The 21,507-nt window shown below is 40.6% G+C and overlaps 1 protein-coding gene across 1 annotated transcript in view; it reads right to left on the minus strand.

Annotated features, from left to right (window-relative positions):
- KLHL13 (kelch like family member 13) overlaps positions 1-21,150 on the minus strand; it is a 180,914-nt gene extending 159,764 nt beyond the window's left edge. The window contains exon 1 of the mRNA XM_068533286.1: positions 21,106-21,150. The gene's annotated coding sequence lies outside the window, so the exon portion shown is untranslated. The remainder of the gene's footprint in view (positions 1-21,105) is intronic.
- Between the last annotated feature and the right edge of the window lie 357 nt (positions 21,151-21,507).

A 21,507-nucleotide genomic window follows, 5' to 3' on the forward strand; every position in this document is an offset into this window, starting at 1 on the left:
AATTCTTAAAGGTATAACAGACTTTTGTCTGTGTGGTAAATGTTTCTTAGACTTAGCACTTTGCCTTACAAACTAAAGAGATTTCGCCTATATAAAGATACCTTTATATAATATTACTACCAAAGTAGCAAAGGTGGCATAAAAAGCCCTCCAAATTCTCTGTTATGCTATGTCCCCAGTTTCAAGTTTTGAGATGTAATTAAACCTTAATAACTAACAAGAATTCAGAAAGGCCAAAAATAAGTCAAACTTCTGCTGCTGGAACAATAAAGTACATGTGCTTTTCCCTGTTACTCCTACAAAGCACAGCTAAAAACCATTATCTATAAAACATTATATATATGGACATTATATATAAAACAAATACAAGAAAACTCTGAAAGGTGGAGAGAAGAGGCAAACTGGCTAGGGATCTCAAGACTAAAGGAACAACACAGTAGTGAGTTCCCTGAGTTTTCTTTTGGCCTCATATATTCCAGACATGAAGCTGAAGAAGCTGGCAACCTCAAAATGAGAATGAGCTCAGAGAATAAAGAAGCCCTAAGAAAGGCCTGCTCTCTCTAGCCAAGGGACCAGGAAAGGGGCAGCTCAGCAGTACAGAACACTTATAGCCAATAACCGCTCTACTTCAGCCAAACACCACAGAAAAAAATGTGACTATACCCACATCACCAAAGGCTTAAGGGAGCCTAAACTTGCACCCTCACCAGGTTGCAATGAGGCACACCTCTCCCTCCCGGCTGGGGTGGTGTCAGAGAAGGACTTTCACCACTGCCCCGTGGTAATATGGCCGTCCCCCTTCATGGTGTCAGTGGAAGCCATGCAGGGAGCAATACCAAGGCATTCCTACCCCTCTCAGTCAGGGAGGTATCACTGGAGGTCTAGTGGGGAACCAGTATTCCCACCCTCACCCATCAGTAATGAGGAACCACCCCCTCAAGTGTCAACAGAGATCAACTGGGGAACCTGGTCAACTAGACCCACCTGGCAGTAATGAGGCAGCATCCTCTCAACCCCTGACAGAGTGGAGTCAGAAGAAGCCAGCTACAATAAAAAGTTTCAATAAGATCCAAAATCTCGTGACATAATGCCCAAAATGTCCAGGTCTCCATCAAAAAAGAATCACTTGTCATACCAACAATCAGAAAGGCTCAAGGTGCATGACAAAGGAATCAATAGAAGTCAACATCAAGATGACAGAGATGTTAAAATTATCTGACAAAGATTTTTTTTAACTTATTTTTTGAATTAATTAACTAATTTACTTATTTTTGGTGGGTGGGCTTTCTCTAATCGCGGCAAGCGGGGGCTACTCTTCGTTGCGGTGCACGGGCTTCTCATTGCGGTGGCTTCTCTAGTTTACAGAGCACGGGCTCTAGGTGCGCGGGCTTCAGTGGTTGTGGCTCACGGGCTCTAAAGCGCAGGCTCAGTAGTTGTGGCGCATGGCCTTAGTTGCTCCGCGGCATGTGGGATCTTCCCGGACCAGGGCTCGAACCTGTGTCCCCTGCATTGGCAGGCGGATTCTTAACCACTGCGCCACCAGGGAAGCGCTGACAAACATTTTAAAGCAGGCATCATAAAAATGCTGAAAGGAGCAATTATGAACATGCTTGAAACAAATGAAAAACTAGACAGCCTCAGCAAAGAAATAAAAAGACTCAGTAAAGAAATAGAAGATATAAAGAACCAAATGGAACTTTTAAAACTGAAAGGTACAATAACCAAAATAAAATACTCACTCCACAGACAGGCTCATCAGCAGAATAGAAGGGACATAGGAAACAATCAGTGAACTCAAAGATAGAAAAATGTCCAACCTGAACAACAGGGAGAGAAAAACAAGCAAAAAACGAACAGAGCAATCAGGGACTTGAGGGACTATAACAGGAGATCTCACACTCATGTCCTCAGGGTCCCAGGAGGAGAGAAAAAGGGGGTGTGACTAAAAACATACTCAAAGAAATAATGGTCAAGAATTTCCCAAATTTGGCAAAAGAAATAAAGCTACGGCTTCAAGAGGCTGTGTGAACCCCAAACAGGATAAATCTGGAGAAATCTAATCTAACATACGTCATAGTCAAACTTTTGACAAAGGAAGAAATCAGAGACAGAGAAATGACACCTTACCTATAGGGGAAAACAATTCACAGGACAGCAGATTTTTCATCAGAAACCATTTAGGCCATAAGGCAGGGGCACACAAGATTTTCCAAGTGCTGAAAGAAAGAACTGTCAACCCAGAATCCTATGTCCAGTGAAAATATCCTTCAGGAATGAAGGGGAAATCAAGACATTCTCAGATGAGGAAAACTAAGAATTGGTTGCCAGCAGACCTACTCTAAAAGAATGGCAAAAGGAAGGCCTCTAAACTGAAAGGAAATGATAAAAGAAGGAATCTTGTAACATGAGAAAGAAGAAAAGAACATGGTAAGAAAAGTATGGATAAATACAATAGATTTTCTTTCCTTCCTTCTCTTGAGTTGTCTAATTTATGTTTGTGGTGATGGAATAGTTCTATATCTTGATGTGGAGGTGGTTACATGAATCTATAATGTGATAAATGGTGTAGACCTATATGCATACATTGTACCAACGTCACTTGCTGGGCTTTGATAATGTACTACAGTTACATTGGGGAAAACTGAGTGAAGGGTACATGATACCTCTCTGTACTATATCTTTGCAAGTTCCTTCAGATCTGTAATTATTTCAAAGTTTTTTAAAAGTCTCATCAAAACCAAGCTATTTCCTAATACTGAGGTAACTTTAAACAAAGCCTATCAATGAGAGTCAAAGGCAAAGTCATTCATAGTCTGATGGTTATTTTTTGTCATTTTCTTTAATTATTTTTCCAAATAATTGACAACAATAACAAGTAATTTACCTGCTAAAAAAAAACACCGCCTATTACTTGATAACTGTTAAACTGCTGATGTTGTCATTTACCTTATTCTTTTGATATTTCTTCTTCTGGAGAGGTTTGCTTTAAATAAAATAGCTGGAAAAATAAATTGAAACTAACAGCCAAAGTTCTTTTGAAAATCAAATGACACTATATAAAATAATAACACTCAGCATTCATTGAATCTTGCGATATTCTAGGTACCGTGCTAAACACTCACATATGTTATTTTATTTAATTCCTATAAAATCCCTTGCTTTTTCCATTTGAGATGAGGCAACCATGACTCAATGAAATTAAGTAACTTGCTTAATTACACACAAATAGCAAGTGGCAGAGTCTGATTTTAAGCCAGGCTTAGAGCCTTAACACTGTTAACCACTACTATACTATTAAGTCCACAGTGTTCAAGTACTATGTTACGTAATAGATAGAAGGGATGTGTGCTGATGTCTAGTGAATGATTCCTATTAAATCACACATTGCCAATGATTTTAAGTATTTCAATTAGGATTTCAATCAGAAACTAAAAGAAATAAATGTTTTTCAATAGATTATAGCTAGGAAATCATAAGAACTGATTTTATGTCTTAAAGGTAATGTTCAATAGCATGACTTCCCTACAGGATTATGACAATAAGTCTTACAATGGTGTAAGATGCTGAAAACTAGTTGTTATAGATTTTCATGTTATACAGGCATAAGAAGTTTCTGACAGGCTAAAGATGACCAGATTTTCTAAGAGAGTAAGGGAAAAAAATCCACAGAAAAAATACACTTTTTTATTTGTTAAAATGCTCTTAATTTTCAAAAGCCAACATAAAGTTAACTTTAAATTATGTTGAGGTACAAAAATATTACAGAAAAGGCATTGACACTTTTAATTGTACACCATCTGAAACAAATATTTTTGGGGTAGGCTTCCTAAAATGTTTCACAAATATACCAGGCTCCAATCAACACAACTTAAGTGAACCTTCATTTAACTGGAAATTTCCCTGCAGCTCTTAAGAGAAAGATAAATGATCATAATGCAAACTATTCTTGTAATGGTCCTTTAAAAACAAGTATTCAATATATGTTTCTGAAGCTGTACACTTGGAGACTTTAAAAACCGTAAATTAAAGCCATTCACAGATCCCTTCCATATCCTTCCATATTCTTCATTGCCCTTAAAGAAATATATTCATCCCTGATGATACAAATGCTTCTCATTTTTAGATAAAGTTTAATTTAGTGTAGATCTCTGCTTACTGTTCTCTCTTTGCCCATGTTTTATACCAAAATACAACATTCTATTTTAGCTTCATAAAAAGCCATTTTTGAACAAAATGGCTCCCAAATGCATTGAGAGGGTTTATGCCACCTCATGTTTTTTTGCCTGACTGGCAAAATAGCAAGCCCCGATGCAGCAGCTGCTACCATGTTCTCAGTTACTTCAGGAATTTTTACAGTTTATTGGCGTAACGTGAGAGTTTATACAATTATCTACAGTATGTCATGACTAATACATACACATTACTAATATTACAAGCTTGCTGCTTGGGCTTACTTTTTCCATTAAGAAAAACACTGACGTTGTTATGTTAATTATCATGGAAATCTATGGTGTATCATGTTTTCGCCTTTGAGCAAAAACATTAGAATCCATTAAGTTCAGATTTTTTAATTGGCATACTAGACAACGTGCCAGTTTCATGACCCATTTTGGCCTTCAACCCAGTCCACCCATCAGTGAAATAAAACAAGGAAAAATCATTTTCATGATATCACTCACCTACTGAAAAACTGCCAGTGGTTTCCCTCCGCAGCCTAGTATTCAAGTCTCTCCATTTTCTGGCTCCATTTTTCTGCCTTCTCTCTTACTGCTAAATATCAATCAGCTGAACAGATCCCAACAGTCATCTGTACATCCTTATCTTTGAACTCTTACTTATACATTCCCTTCACCTGGAATGCCCTCTCATAGCAAAACTTTACCAGCCATCAAGGTTCACCTCAAAGCTTGATTGAACCTACCTTGATTAGTCCCACTGTGTCTATTCCTTTGGCACATTTTTTCTCAATTCCCTTTTACATGCCTGTACATATCATCTATCCAAAGATACTGCAAGTTCCTTGAATACAGAGGCTCTTGATCAAGTAATTTAACTTCTCCCTCTCCATTAGATTATATATCTTTTTAAAATTAGACGGGTTGGATTAAATGATCCCTAGGGGTCCTTCTGGGTCTAAAATTTTATACATCTATTTATTGCTCGTCCTATAACGTGTATATCATAGCCATCTGATAAATATTTTGAGCTGTCTATCTGACTTTATCAATGCCTATTATAAAATTACCCCGTCACGGCTATTGGAAAATATTCTAAGTATTGCAATTTCTAGATGGCAATTAGGAAGAGCTTCCAGCTTAATCAAGCAGCCATAATTAGTAAGCTAAATACTCATTCAGTCATTTTCTCATTCAACCAGTATTAATGAAACATCAGGGACAGGTATCATGCTCTGACGTGGAGACGAGAGACCTGGCCCCTGCCCTCAAGGAACTCGCAATCCAGTGGGAGACACAGAGAAGTCAAAGCACTATTTACAATAAAGATTGCTAAAGAGAGGCACAAACAATACTATAGAAACATATGGAAGAAACAGCTAGCAGTGGCTGTGAGGTAGAGGAAGCTCAAGGAAATGTTCCCAGGACAGGCGACAACTAAAGTGAACCCTGATGGAACCAAACAGTCAGCATTTCAGGGACAGTACCAAGCACAAAAGGGTGGGGATAAGAGAACATGGCAAGCTGGAGGAAGCGCAATTTAGAATGCAACTTTAGGTTAGGAAGGGTGAAAGAGAAGCTAGAGGGACAGGCAGGAGTCAAAAGTAAGACGGGCTTGTATGTAATGCTGACAAGTTTGGATTTTTGTCCTTAAGCAAATGGGTAGTCGATGTTATGGAAATAATATCTCCAGATAAGTCATGAAATTGACCGAAGGTTCAAGTTTTATGTTAGAAACAGTGTACAGCAGAGACTGTTAGTTGTCCCCCAATATCTGTGCTTCCCTTCTTATACAGTAATAATAATTTTAGCTGGGCACATGGCCACATAGCTAAGGACCACATTTTCCAGCCTCCCTTGTAGCTAGGTGACACCACATGACTAAGGGCTGGCCAATGGGACATGTGCAGAAGTGATGTAGGAAACCGCCAAGATATACCCTTACATAGAAGGAGTGTCTTTTCTCCCGCCCCTTTTCCCAGCCCTTCTGTCGGAATGAGAATGTAATACTGAGTTACAGCAGCCATCTAGGATCACAAGATGGAAGCTGCTTGCTAAGGTGGCAGAGCAACAAGACAGAAGGAGCCTGGGTACCCGATAATTGAGTAGCTGCCATCCGACCCTGAACTGCCTAGTTGGACTGTTATATGAGAAAGAAATATCTTGTTTAAGGCACTGGATTTGGGGGTCTCTGTTACAGCAGCTTAACTTGTATCCACATGAATATACAGTGGAATTTAAAATTGGATCTAATAATATATATGTATGTGTGTGTGTGTGTGTGTGTGTGTGTGTGTGTGTGTAACTGAATCATGTTGCTGTATACCAGAAACTAATACAACATTGTAAATCAACTAGACTTCAATAAAAAATAAATTTAAAAAAATAAAATAAAATAAAATTGGATCTAATAGACTCAAGAACTGTACACACTTACCAATAACACCAGACTGAATTTAAAAAGGAGTTCTATAATTCACCTCTTTCAAGTTTAAGTGAGAGTGTATAGGTTATCAGAATGAGTTGTACTAAAACAACTTAAAGTAGTACATATGAATAGAAGGCAAAAATGAGTTATCAACATAAATCACCGAAATAATGTGGCTACAATAGTGTAGCCATGGGCTCATGTTAATTTATGGTCCTAAAATTACTATTCCAGTATTCAGAATCAGTTTTTTTTTAACTGATAGAAAAGGTTTAATTAGCAAAGATGACACAGGAAAGGAAGGAGCAACATCCACACCCAACCTAAGGAGACTGATTTCTAAGGTTCTCAAACTATCAGGTAAAAGTGACTATAATAGGTCTTCAAGAGTCTCAGGTTGCCCTGTGCATACTATTCCTAACACAGCAAGCTATACATAGGAGCCCAAAAAGCCCTTTGGGGATACCCCAACAAGGCTTATCCTATCCCATGCTGCCTTCCAGGGTTGATATCCATCCCCCACTTTCCCCACCATATTGAAATTTACCTCCATGGTCAGGCTCTTAGTATCATTCAAGATGATAATTACATATCAAGTAAACTATGACATGTTAATAAAGCAAGTTTAGAGTAGACATCGCCAAGGCTTTCTGTAAACCCATTTTAACCTGCTAGAGCAAAGTACCTAACCTTCATTTGGTTGGATCAAACAAAAAAAAAAAGTGGTTTTGCTAACTAAAATCCAAAACTAAAACGAACAAACAAAAATTCTTTAGAAGCCACAGGTCTAACCAAATAGTGGAAATGTTAGGCAAATTATAAGACTGCAGTACTTTTGGCAAAGAAGTAACATTTTAGGGACTTCCCTGGTGGTTAAAAGTCCGCCTTCCAATGCAGGGGACACGGGTTCAATCCCTGGTCGGGGAACTAAGATCCCCCATGCCGTGGGGCAACTAAGCCCAAGCGCCACAACTGCTGAGCACACGCCACAACTAGAGAGCCCGCATGCCACAACTACCGAGCCCGTGCACTCTGGAGCTCGCGCGCCACAACTAGAGAGAGAAAACCCGCACACCACAACTAGAGAGAAGCCTGCGCACTGCGACAAAGAGCCCGTGCACCACAACAAAGGATCCCACATCCTGCAACGAAGATCCCACGTGCCGCAACTAAGACCTGATGTAGCCAAATAAATTTAATTTAATTTAAGTTAAAAGAAAGAAGTAACATTTTAAAAACAGAACCACTAGGTGCCCTTCAAATCATGCCATGGAAGCTACCTATTCCTATACAAGTCCCTTGGCAGCTTGTTTTTCCACTAACTACATTTTTCCAATTGAATGTTAAATGATGATGGTCACAACTGTGATTTTATAGTCTCCACTTAAGTCACTGGAAAGGGATATAGGTAACAACCCAGAAGGTACTTTGGGCACACAAAGAAAGAATGAAGGTCTTATAACTAAGGGCAGCACTTCAGCTTGATGGAGCCAGAGACTAATTTTCCTCTTCCTCATTGTAATTATGATGGACTGCGACCAAAGAGCACCAAGAGAGACACACTAGGCTTTACCAGGCATCTCCACAGCTCTTTAGGAGAACAAAAAGAGTGAACCGGATACTCTGACTGCCTCTGAGAATGAAGACAGGACTTGGCCTTGTTCACCACTGCATCCCCAAGACCTGGGTCAGAAGGTACTTCACTAATTTTTCTTGAATGAACTGATGTGAAATGCCTCATTTCCTCTCATCAGAGACACGGTGCTGCCCTATGTAGTAAGACTAATTAGAGCCATTGAGTCTCCTCTATCTGCAAATAAAGCAGATTCACCTTTAAAAATGGTAGATGGACCTAACCCACACACAGAGTCACTTAGAACCATTCTAAACCATTTAAGGGTCTAAGCCATTTTTGGCACTAAGTTAAGCAGAAAATCAAACTATTGTCAAGTGATAGTTTATGCATATACTGCAATGGGTTCATTTCTTAAAATCAATGAATGATATCTCAAGTCATAGAAAACTCAATTTGCACATTACTCTAGATCCTCTTTTCTAAATGGTGTGATACTTTCTCATTCGGAATGGCCCTCTTAAAGCAAACCAATTTGGCTTGCCTTAAATAAGCAGGTTTCTAACCCCCTTCCACATAGCCCAGTATCATAATAGCTTAATAACAAAATTAGCAATGGAAAAAGACACCAAATTTCCTAAATCGAAATTCCTAAATCAAGCATCTTTTTTTAATTCCACAGCACCTGACTCCTTGATCCCTATTAATCTCCGTGATAAAGATATGCTTCCACCTAATTATCATAAAGGTGCACTTAGGTGTTCTTCTAGTGACAGCAGTGTCATCTTGTTTGATTCTATCCTACCCATCAGCTGTGACATCACCACACCACTGCCACACATAAAGAGCACAGAATCCATGTACGGAAGGAAATTTTAAAAAATACTTAAGATTCACAGTAAGCCATTTTAAGTGAATCAAGTCACTTTAGCTTCAACTGAAACTACTTGGGGCCCTGAATAGAAATTCAACTCAAGTATATAATAAGCATAGAAAAATACGGAGGAAGTTTTAAGTAACATTTCAAAACGGTTCTGAAAGAAAAAGAAGTAACAAGAGACGGATCCAAGATTAATTCATTTTAAAAGACACCCATGTTCTTCAAGACATCTAATCATGTCCATGGATTATTTTTAATAATAAAAAGTAAACAGCTATTCTTTAGCCTGAAAGGTAACACTGACTCTAACTTATTACTATAATGAAGAACTGGGAACAGCCTGCTCCCTCCCATGCCACGCACACAGATATTTGGTTTAATAACTCCCGCTAGACAGAAATGTAGTCCTTGACTATAACAACTGACTATATTTTGGTGAAGTCTGAGTGGCTGAAGAATCCTTTCAGATTTTTTTCAAAATATTCCAACTATTTCACAATATCTGTATATAATATCATGCAACACATTTTTTTAAATAAATTTATTTATTTATTTGTTTTTATTTTTGGCTGTGTTGGGTCTTCATTGCTGCGCGCAGGCTTTCTCTAGCCGCAGAGAGCGGGGGCTACTCTTCGTTGCAGTGCGCGGGCTTCTCATTGCGGTGGCTTCTCTTGTTGCGGAGCACGGGCTCTAGGTACGCGGGCTCAGTAGCTGTGGCACACGGGCTCTACAGCGCACGGGCTCAGGAGTTGTGGCGCACTGGCTTAGTTGCTCCGCGGCATGTGGGATCTTCCCAGACCAGGGATTGAACCCGTGTGCCCTGCATTGGCAGGCGGATTCTTAACCACCGCGCCACCAGGGAAGCCCACGCAATACGTTTTATAAGACCCTTTCTGTAACACGTCACCCCAGTACTAAATCCCAGCAAACTATATCCTGTTGCTTTTATCTCAACCACCTATCCACTAGTACTCTATGTCAGGCATAACCTTCAGAAATATTAAAAAAAAAAAAAATGCCAGGGTATACACATAAAATTTCTCAGGCATCCCTGGCTCTGGTCCATTATAGAAGCGCGCACAGACAAGGCCGTAGTCATTCACACAAGCGGGCGTAGCAGTTTTTGTTTGTAAATACAAGTCTGGTTTAGTTATGTAGTACTAATATCAATACACGTGATAAATACATAATGAGCAGATTTATATAAACAATTTGGACTGAGAATTCAAAATCAGATAAATACATAATCCTTTGAAAGACCAGTCGCTAATCAAAATGAAATTAAAAGAAGGCGTTCTATAGCAATTTGGAGCTAGATGGCACAAAACAGCATCAAATGTGCGTTACACTGAGCAGAGCTCTATGGACATTTTGATGGGGAAGCAGTAGTACCAACAGCCACACTACTTCCAGCCCCTTCATGGCCACATTTGTTTCAAAACATATTTCTCTTTTTGGGGTGATGAAAATGTTCTAAAATTGACTGTGGTGATGGTTGCACAACTCCGTGAATATACTAAAAACCACTGAATTGTACACTTTTAATGGGCGAGCCGTATGGTAGCTGAATTGTAGCTCAATAAAGTTGCTCCCTATTTTTAAAAACATGTTTGTGGAGCAAAATATTGCACACAAAAACAGCTCTGATTGGCTGCCAATATAAAGGATTCTGAATTTGATTTACCCTCAAATTCTTTTCCCAGTTCAAAATAAACATGTACACACATGCATGCACATCTGCACACACACAGGCAACATACAGGCACAAAGCTTTGGGCATTAAAATGTCAGAATGCTTTCCTTGTTTTTCAATAAGACCCTCGCTCTTCAAAAGTGCCTTATTAAAAATACCTTGCCAACTTTAACACCCTACTCTGATGGTTCCCAGAATGTTTTCTAACATGCCTTAGTTAGCTACCATGCTCCTATATAATGTCCCCTGTGAGAGACAGAATAAAAGGAAGGCTTAGGGGCTTCCCTGGTGGCGCAGTGGTTGAGAATCTGCCTGCCAATGTAGGGGACACGGGTTCGAGCTCTAGTCTGGGAAGATCCCACATGCCGCGGAGCAACTAGGCCCGTGAGCCACAATTACTGAGCCTGCGCGTCTGGAGCCTGTGCTTTGCAACAAGAGAGGCCGCGATAATGAGAGGCCCGCGCACCGCGATGAAGAGTGGCCCCCACTTGCCGCAACTAGAGAAAGCCCTCGCACAGAAACGAAGACCCAACACAGCCATAAATAAATAAATAAATAAATAAATTAATTAATTAATTAATTAATTAAATAATTAAAAAAAAAAAGGAAGGGTTGTGGTTCAAAAGCACAGACTGTACAACTAGACTGCATGGATGCTAGCTCTTTTACTTATTAGGTGTGTAACCTTGGGGTTGTTATCTAACTTCTCTATGCCTCAGTTTTCTCATCTGTAAAATGGGGATAACAATAGCTCCTCCCTCACAGCACTGTTATGTGGTTTAAATGTGTTAATGCATCTACAGCACTTACAAAGGTGCCATACTCGTGGTGGGTACTGTAATAAATTATTACTGATTGGCATTAGTATTAGTATTGGCTGATATCAAGTTGCTTCATGTTCTCTGTTGCCTTTGCTAGACTGTAGGATTATTTCAGGGCAGTGAATACCTTTTCTCCCTCCTAAACAAATGCTTTACATACAATTACTCCACGAATGCTTCCTCAGAATGTTTAAACACCACACCTATATGATGCCAAAAGCACTTAGAAAATTCCGTAATAAATCCAAAACTCATTTTGATAAATGTCAAATTGTGCAAGTACATATGCAGACCTAGAATAATGGTTGGCATCTCCACTGCTGAAGTTTTGGTTCATCCCATCAACTGAAAGACTAGAGACACGAAAGGATCCTTAGTCTTCTATATCACTAGCGGAAAAGCACTAGGTTAGAACCAAGGGCCCTACATTCTGCTCCTAGATCCACCTCAGACAATGCGACCTTCTGCAAGCCACTTAACCTCACTGTGCATCTGCCACTGGAGGGATAATTAACCATTCTTCAAAAGAAAGATGCTCTAAATAAAGGGCATTATCTTTCATATTGAGCTCATTTCTTGAGGGCAGAGTAAGTCTAATCTTTGAAAAAAACTTTTAAACATTTTCTTTTCCAGTTCAAATATGATGCTGCTGATGATGATTATAAATGCTGGTAAAGCTGCTAATAAATAATATATCTCATTAGTGTGGTGAGCTAGGCTTTTCAGTACTTGAACATACATTATCATAATAATCATCACAAAACCCTGTGAACAGACAGGAATGAGTTGCCTGGTTCCTTCCCTTCTGTGCGCCTATGGCATTCCAAATCCAAGTCCACTACCCAAGGGGTATCTGTCTCATCACGTGTCTGACATGGCAACCAAAGGAGAACACTGGAAGGTGGAAAAGCAGGCATGCTACCTTCATATACTTCCGACTCAAAAGGTTAGACCAGCTCTGCAACTACAGCAGCTCTCAGTAATCTATTTAGACTTAGACATTCATTTATCAAAACTGCTCTTGAACTTTTATCATCTCTAAGCGGCTTGACTACTACGAGTCTTCCAATATTTTCCACTTTGAGGGCTTGAAATCTGTAATAGAGATAAATCAGGAAAATGTATTACCTCTTGAAGTATCAGAACACCAGAAGTTTTCATGTTTAAAAGACAACACTGTTTGCTGCGCACATTTTCCTATATCTCCCTTTCCCTTCAAAATGGAGATTAAATTTTAAATCCTATTAAACTAAACAGTCTTGTATTTAAGTATATACTGGGTCAATCATATTTAAAAATTGGCATTTTCCTCACATTCAATGTAATGCCATCTTTGAATAAGTAATAAGCCAAGCATTTACCACAAACTTTCTTGTCTGCCAGAAAACTAGTGCTACCTCTAAATGGTCTACTCACCATTTAAAAGATACATGTTCAGAAAACAGCATCCCAGCTGGGATTAAGGCAGTATAAAGGAAAGATGCAATTTTCCCTAAGATTTCTGGTTCATATATAAATGGCAAAGCTCCAAAAGTTTTAACCAGTTAGGCCATAAATCTACTAAAAGAGTCAATAATAACTATACCTACTATGTGGCTTGAACTGTGCTTAGCACTTTATATGCATTATTTCATTTAATCCTTAAAACCAACAGACGAGGTTGTTTACAGAGGGGGCAACAAGGCTCAGAGAGGTGAAGGGAGTTGCCCAAAATTACACTGCCAACAAGAGGCAGAGTTGGGATTTGAACCCAAGCCTGAGATTCCAGGGCCGAAGATCTTAGCCACTGAACTCTATACAGCCTTCCCACTGAGAAACATACAAGAGTGGAACAGAAAACTTTGTTGAAATGAAGCATTCTTTAGAAATAAGTGGGACCACGAAACAAAACTCTACAACTGTCTTACCCCTTTTTACTGAAGAGACTATAAAAGCACGTCACACATAGAATATAAAAACCATTCCTTTATCACCCCTCTATACCCATGTCCCTATGATCTTCGGGCAGTAAAACGTTACAACAAGGTCAGGCCCTGGGAACTGTGTCTGGAGTGGGACAGCAATAATAAAGGTGGGACGGCAATAATAAAAACCAGTTGAAAGATTTCGTGTTTGACTTACTCCATTTACTTACACCCCCTTTCTTCACTTGCCTTTCTCTTCATCTGTCTCATTTGGAGGAAAGCAATTCACTGCTTTGCAACAGGCATACCTCTGATGTGCTGCTTGCCCCTTTTCAAAACCACCTCAAACTCTAGAAAGCTTTTATCAACCTCCGAGCACATGAGGCTTGATAACTTTCCTCTACTATTAAACATTTCAGTAGCCAGCAACTGACAAAGCAGCTTGTATAGTGAATGCGTTATAAACGAAAGCAGCTTCAAAGTTAGCAAAAGTTAACTTCAGTCAGTGACACAAGCAAGTGTGCATAGAATGGGGCAAAGCTTTGACCCCATCGATTGTGCTGCTTTAAGTTCATGGTCATTATGTTCTAACAACCTCTCTTCTGAAGACAGCAGTCCCTTGGCAGGCCCTTCACTGTCAGTCTTAGCTACCACCCCGCAACATGAAGACCTCAGCCAGCACGCAACACATTTTAAGATTCAGATCATTATCAAACAACCAGAGTGCTCTCTTGAAGTAAAAGAAATTATGCAACATAGGGGTGGAAAATGGATGTCTATTGCCTTTGCTGTAGGCCATTAGGGGTTTTAAGGCTATGAAAATATATGAGTATTTGACTAAAGGAACAGACTCAAACAGCACAGTGTGGCCTCAGTGTTTTTCAAAGGGTCACCCCAGGGTTACCACAGCTGCCCTTGCAGGCAGACTTTCTCTGAAGTACTGGGTTTTACCTCAAATTTTCATTATGAATACTGCATTCTGAAGCACAATGTATTTGAATTTAAATATTGTTAATTATTTAAAATTAGCTACCACTGAATGTTCTTCTCAATGTTTGCGTAAAATAAATGCTTCAAGAAAACACAAGCTGCTTTATTTTGTAACTCCTAGTACACATTATCATGTCACCACCCTGCTCATCCAGTATACCCAGTGTGCTCCAGTTTGAGAGAAAGAGCACTGGACAGAGATTCTATTTGTTTGAACTAGTGCAATGCCAGGAATATAATAGGTACTTCATAAGTATTTGTGGAACGAATTGGCAGAATGGCTTCAAGGACTAGTTTTCAACTTCAAGAACATTCCAGAAAAACCTTTTGAGACACATAATTACAAAAGAAAACCACAAAAGAAAAAGGACAAAGAAAATATACCAATTATGATTTACAAATATTGATAAGGGAGAACAATAAAAACCATACTTTGCTTAGCTTAGTTGGAAGGAAAAGGCTGCCAGGATGTCATATAGAGATAATATTGCAGGGGGTAGGGGGAGGTTAGGGTGATTAAAAACCAATTCCATTTAGCGAACACTAAGACGAGTTTTCAACTGACTCTTGTGCTTTCCTTTGTACATTTTTAATATTAATGATTTCAAACTTACAGAGGAAAATAAGGAATTGTAATGGATACCCGTGTTCCTGTGTACCCAATGCATGATGCTGAAACTACTGAAGTCCAGGAACCATGCCTCATTTGTTTTATACCTCTCTCTGGTTTTTAATACAGATTTCTATATACATGAGGAGTTCAAGAAATGTTTAACAACTGCCAAGAATAAGTGTCTAATCATATTAAATTCTTAACTGCATCCTCTCCGCGAGCCCCTCCCCCAAAAAGACTTGCCCTAAAAAAAGTATGCTTTGTTTTAAATAACAAAAGAAAAACAAAAAATAAATACTTTTACTGGTCCTAGATGAAAGAGTATTGAAAGACTGGGGTCTCGGCTCATTTCAATCATGTGACCCGGCCATATCTGTTTTCCTATGATAAAATGAGGCTCATACGGCCGGCCCTCTCTCCAGAGTTGTTGCATGAATAAATCAGCATGTATTTACATGGTAACCATTACAAGCGAGGTATTGGGAAGGACAATATAGCATATTTACCTCCCTAATCACTACCAACAGCAACGACTTACTATGTGCAAGGCCCTGATTTAAGCACTTTTATGTAAGGTATACAATCCCTTATCTTAAAACCTTGGTGCCAGACATGTTTCCAAATCCAAAAACGTCCAGACTTTTAGGTAGGCAGTAACCTGCATGTACTACACATTATGTAATACCCCAGTATGGTCTGAGGCACTGCCCCATAAACACATTACTAATTTTACAACAAAACCAAATAAATATTAACATTAAGTAGAATAAAGGCTATAAAATACATTCCCATCAGTTCAAGTCAAATTTTGTCAGCATCTGAGTTTTGGCACCTAACTTACCAAATAAAAGTTTTATCACACCTTTTTAAATTAAAAATTGCAAACAACAAATTTTAGATGTCCCTAACTCATTCAGTCCTTCTAAGTACTCTAAGATCGAAGTTCTCTTATTCCTATTTTACAGATGAAAACTATGAGGTACAGAGAGATTTACTAACTCACCCAGTATACCCCAGCTAGTAAGTCTCCTGGCCCGAACTGCAACCCAGGCAGCCTAGCTCCACTACTGTGCTCTTAACAACTATGCTCTATGACTTCTCTCAGAAACTGCTTGATGACACCAGACAAGCATGTGAAAAGTAAAACAGTACTAAACAATTTAAGTATCCAAAACAACAGGGGAAACAGCACAAGGCAGAATTTATTCGTTATTCAATAACTATTTATAGAGGACATACCATGTGCCAGGTGCTCAGGAGACAACGACGAGCGAACCAGACAAGGTCCAGGTTGCCTTCATGCAGCCAGAGACCAGTGGGGAAATGGCCCAGCATCAAATAAACATAATTATGACATGCATGGCAAGTTTGTGTGACTGCTGTTCACATCCAGAGGAGGAGATCAGGGCAGTGGGGGGCGGTGTAATAGGACATAAGATTCGAACTGCTCCTTGATTAGTATTGGGATTTGCAAGGACAAAAAGAAAAACGGAGGGCTTTTGAAACAGATGATGGCATGGCATCCATTCAAAAAGCCGTTACTGTGCGCCTACTCTACGCCAAGAATAATGCTAAGCACAAAAGTTCCAAACTAGGTAAAAATCCATTTAAACCAACAGAGGATTTGTGTAAGAGAATAATAAGGACAAGTGGGATAGTAGGCCTGGGTCACATCATGGAGAACCCTTGAGTGTTAAGTTGAGGAGCTGGGATTAGACCCTGCGGGAGTCACTGAAGGTTATTTTGCAGGTTTCTGCCTCACAATATTAGGATTTATCCCTATGGAATGTCAATGACTATCTGCATTCCTATTTGGGGCCAATTAGACCTCAAAGCTGGATTGCTTTCAAGCAAGGGCTCAGGGCAACAAAATAAGTGCCAAGTCTAAATTCATTTAATCCTCAAGGAATAGAGAAAACTCTAATCTCTCAAAAAATAAAGGTAGGGCAATTTGAAAATGTTGGAGAAGGCAATGACCAACTCTTCTTTTTTTTTTTTCAATTTTTCAATTTATTTATTTATTTATTTATTTTTGGCTGCGTTGGGTCTTCGTTGCTGCGCGCGGTCTTCCCCTAGTTGCGGCGAGCGGGGGCTACTCTTCGCTGCAGTGCGCGGGCTTCTCATTGCGGTGGCTTCTCTTGTTGCGGAGCACGGGCTCTAGGCGTGCAGGCTTCAGTAGTTGTGGCACATAGGCTTCGGTAGTTGTGGCTCGCGGGCTCTAGAGCGCAGGCTCAGTAGTTGTGGTGCACGGGCTTAGTTGCTCTGCGGCATGTGGGATCTTCCCGGACCAAGGCTCGAACCCGTGTCCCTGGCATTGGCAGGCAGATTCTTAACCACTGCGCCACCAGGGAAGTCCCCCAACTCCTCTTAAAATCCCAAAGGCCGTTTCTAAAACCTAAGTTATTCCTTCATAAGCAAATGAGATTTCCAACCTTCCAAAGTACATTTCTATGAGAAAATAAAACATCATTCTTTGAAAAACAAATTCTTAAGTTGAACGATGATCTGATCTTTAATGAGGCTGGTGACAACTTACCTCAGGGCACAGGTGACAATGTGACAGTGGAAACTCAACTGCTTTTTAACATACCTCAGAGTTCCCACTCCCCTATCCCCTTACCTAAGCAGAGTGGAAGAAGTGAATTACATATTTATTCAGCATACATATCAAAGATTTTCATTCTCAGGTCTTAATGTAAACAACTGAGTAGCGAGGTATTCTATTTGTCCTCTGCAAAACAAATTCTCTTTACGCCCACTAATTTGTTTTTCAGTCATTGACCTTCCACAGAGAAGTAGGTAACAAAGACTCTTCAATGGCTTCCCGCTGTTCTGAGAACCAAACTCAAATTATTTCTCAGAATCTCCAGGCCCTGCATCACCTATTATCTGCCTCTTTCCAGGCTCCTTAACTCCTTTAACCACACCCCCACATAGCTCACTAGGCTCCATCCACGCTGGCTTGTTTTCTGTTCCTCAAACATCTCAAGTTTGTTTTTCTGCCTCAAGGCCTTGACTCTTACTCTTCTCTCGGCTCTTGACAAGGTAAGCTGACAAGGTAAGCTCAATCTCTCTTCTTTCACGTCTCTGTTCAAAGGTCACCTTTGCTGGGAGGGCTTTCCAGAGCACCCTTACTAAATAGGCCGGTCCCAGTTCTCCATCTCACAGTATTTCCATCATTGTTGTCACTACCATCTATAAGGATCGTCTTCATTTGTTTCCTTGTTTATTGTCTATATCCTTCGGTGGAATATAACCTCTGTGAGACTCTAGAAGAACAAGGATCATGCCTCTTAAGGTTTATCATTGTGCGTAACACAGGGCCTGGCAAATAGAAGGTGCTCAACAGATTTCATAAAATAAATTACTAAATGAATGAAGAATATATTTAAAGGCTGATTGCTATGAATGTCAGTAACTTGAGAAAGCCTTTTTGTTCTAATTTTGAGATGTTTCTCTACAGCTGTTCATTTTTCAAAATTCTTTCTACATTTTCTGAAATCTGGTGACACCTGAGAAATTGTTGTGCTAGTTCATGGCAATAAAAATATATCACTCAACCAATGGATTTAAGAAAAAATACTTTGAGGAGGTGGTAGTAGTTTATTAAACATCAATAAAATCAAACAATTTGAAAATTGGTTAGTCTCATTCCACTAATGTAAGTCAAATTACATGAAGAAAAGTAATTTAAAATGTAAAGAAATGAAAAAGAAGAGAATTCGACAGCAAACTGCAATTATGTTTACTAACATCAGAAATATCCAGTTTGATAACTTCTAGGTGTACTAGGTGGATTATTAAGTACATTTTGAGTAACATTCTAAGATTCAGAGCAAAATGCTTAAGACAAACTCATATCCACCTTTATCTTTTTTTCTGGCAAACATAAGTAGTTCATACTAGGGCAACGTTACCTTAGACTTGGTATCAGTAATAATTACACAAGGAAAAAAAATGGCATAGTAACATAAACTCTTTTCTTTGAAACAGTTGGCAAGTTTGTATATCTTTCCAGAAAGGGCTGGCAAGAAAATTACAGATTTACAAGGGTGGGCCTATTGGTATAAATCCCCTCTCCCTACTATATCCCATTTTTTAAAAGAACTAAAGTGAAGTCAGAAATTTACCAAATGAGTGAGGGAAACTACAAATCACCTGTAAGCCATATAAGCCATATAACTAAACTGATGATCAACAGACTTCAATGTTCTTGTGAAAACCACTTTCCTGAGAACATCACCTTAAACTCGATACTGTCATACCACCCTTTTTTAAAGTGTGCTTATAAAAATGGCAGATTAAAAGCCTTGGGAATTTGAGGCTCTTATTTATCTATTTTAAAAACACATCATTTGATGTTGCAGCAGAAACTACATGCTTCGTCTCACTGCCAAAAAAGTGCTCCCAGGACAGTGAAATTTAGCGCTCATCTTCATTCACAACTTGGTTTCTTCTGAGATGATTGCCAATTAGTACACAGTATGTCAATGGCAACACCTGGTCACACATCAAGCAAACAATTCTATCACTGTTAAGTATAAGACTTAATAAAAACTTGCAGATAAGGGAGCTAATATTTTTAAACGTAAAATGATGTCATAACTGCTTAATGGATTATTTCATTTTTCTCAGTTTTCAAACTTGAACACTGGATATAGCCCATTTCCAAGAACACAGCCGCCAAGGTCAGCATGTGCTAGTTCACTGTATCTGCCTCCACTTTCAGCTTCTTCATTCAATTTTCTTCACGCACTAATTAGCGCATGGAAGTGAGTAAACGAACCTCAGTATGGGAGCTAACAGGGCAACTGCATGGGGAGAAGGCGATATTGCTGGTGCTGTGTGAAATCAGCTTCAGCGCACTAATCCCCAATCCACAGAAAAGTCGTCTCTTTGACATGGTTTTTAAATTCTGCTTCTTGAGGGTATATACAAATATGAGATCTGAAGTAAGAAACTGTGGCTTCTTTAAAAGAAAAAACAAAAACAAAAACAAAGGCAGGGGCCCTCCCAACAGAGACAGCTTTAAACTCCAGAGTCTGTCAGTTCCCATTCAGTGTGCTTAGTAACCAGCCTATGCTAACTTGAGTGACTTTAGCCCAAACCACTTAGTCCTCTGACTACATTAAAACGATGAACACCCCAGTCTGCAGGAGAAACGGAGCCAGGCATCAAAGTCTCTCTGTCTCTCTGTCTCTCTGTCTCTCTGTCTCTCTGTCTCTCTCTCTCTCTCTCTCTCTGTCTCGCTCTCTCTCTGTCTCTCTCTCTCTCTCTCTCTCTCTCTCTCTCTCTCTCTCTCTCTCTCTCTCTCATACATACATTCTAAGTGGTTGTGGTTCTTGAACTAAGTTACTGAAAACTAGAAAGAAACTTTCAAGTTCCTCAGCTGGTATTTGCTAGAGGATCATTCCCATCACTTGCAGTACACCGTAATAGACTGCAAGCTTCCAAGAAAATCATTAGACAACTGTGATTAATCCAAAGAAGCCAAGACTTTTAGAGATGAAGACGTTCAAAGCAGAGTTAGAAGCTTCGAGGAGGAGAGCAGTGTGCTCCTGACTCGGGAGCCAGCAGCGGAGCCTACCAAGTTAGAAGATTCTAGAGGAGGCACGGTTGGGAGGCACAAAGCAGAAACTGTTAGAAGGCAAGAGACAGTGGGGCCCGAGGCGGGCAGAGGGACCCCAGACCGTCACGGGCAGCGACAGCCCGGAGGAGAAGACCTTAGAGGGATAACAAAGAAGCAAAGGAAAGCTAGGTACAGTGGTCCTCAAAGAACCCAGGCGACTGGCGGAGCCGGCGAGTCCGGGAGGTAGGGATGAGAAGGTGCAGGGATGAGGGCGCACAGCGGCAAGCGAGACAAAATGGGTTGGGGGGTGAGGGGACGTGCAAAGAGCGAAGGTAGTTCCCCGTCCCTCTGCCCCTGGTGCGGACCGCAACTCCTTACCGCGCGCCGCCTGGCCCCGCCGGGTCCCAGGGGCGCGGAGGCGGCTGATGGAGCCGCTGCGACTTCAGGACCCTGCCTCACCTTGTTTGCCGCGCGTCCCGGCGTCCCGCTGCCCGTTCGCCGGCTGCTGCGCTCCGAGGGCCAAAGAGCTAGTCGCGCGGCGCAGCCGGCGCTCTGTCCGGCTGTGAGGCACCGGCCCCCAATCCTCCGCACCCCCTGCTCGCCCCGGTCACTTCGCCTCGCTCTCCCGCAGGCGGAGAGCACGGACCCTAACCCGAACGCCGCTCCACTTATTTCAAAAGCCCCCGTCCCACGCTTCCCCGGAATAGGAGCGGAGCTGCTGCGGCCGCAGCGGCAGAGCCTCCGCCTGACCTCACCGGGGGGCGGGGGGGCGGGAGCCCAGTTGAGGAGGGGAGGGGGAGGGAGCGCGCGGGCGGGGGAAACATGGCGGCGGGGGCGGCCCCGGCGGCGCCTGCGCGGGAG

Source organism: Eschrichtius robustus, chromosome X, assembly GCF_028021215.1.
Source record: "Eschrichtius robustus isolate mEscRob2 chromosome X, mEscRob2.pri, whole genome shotgun sequence".
NCBI classification, from domain to species: domain Eukaryota; kingdom Metazoa; phylum Chordata; class Mammalia; order Artiodactyla; family Eschrichtiidae; genus Eschrichtius; species Eschrichtius robustus.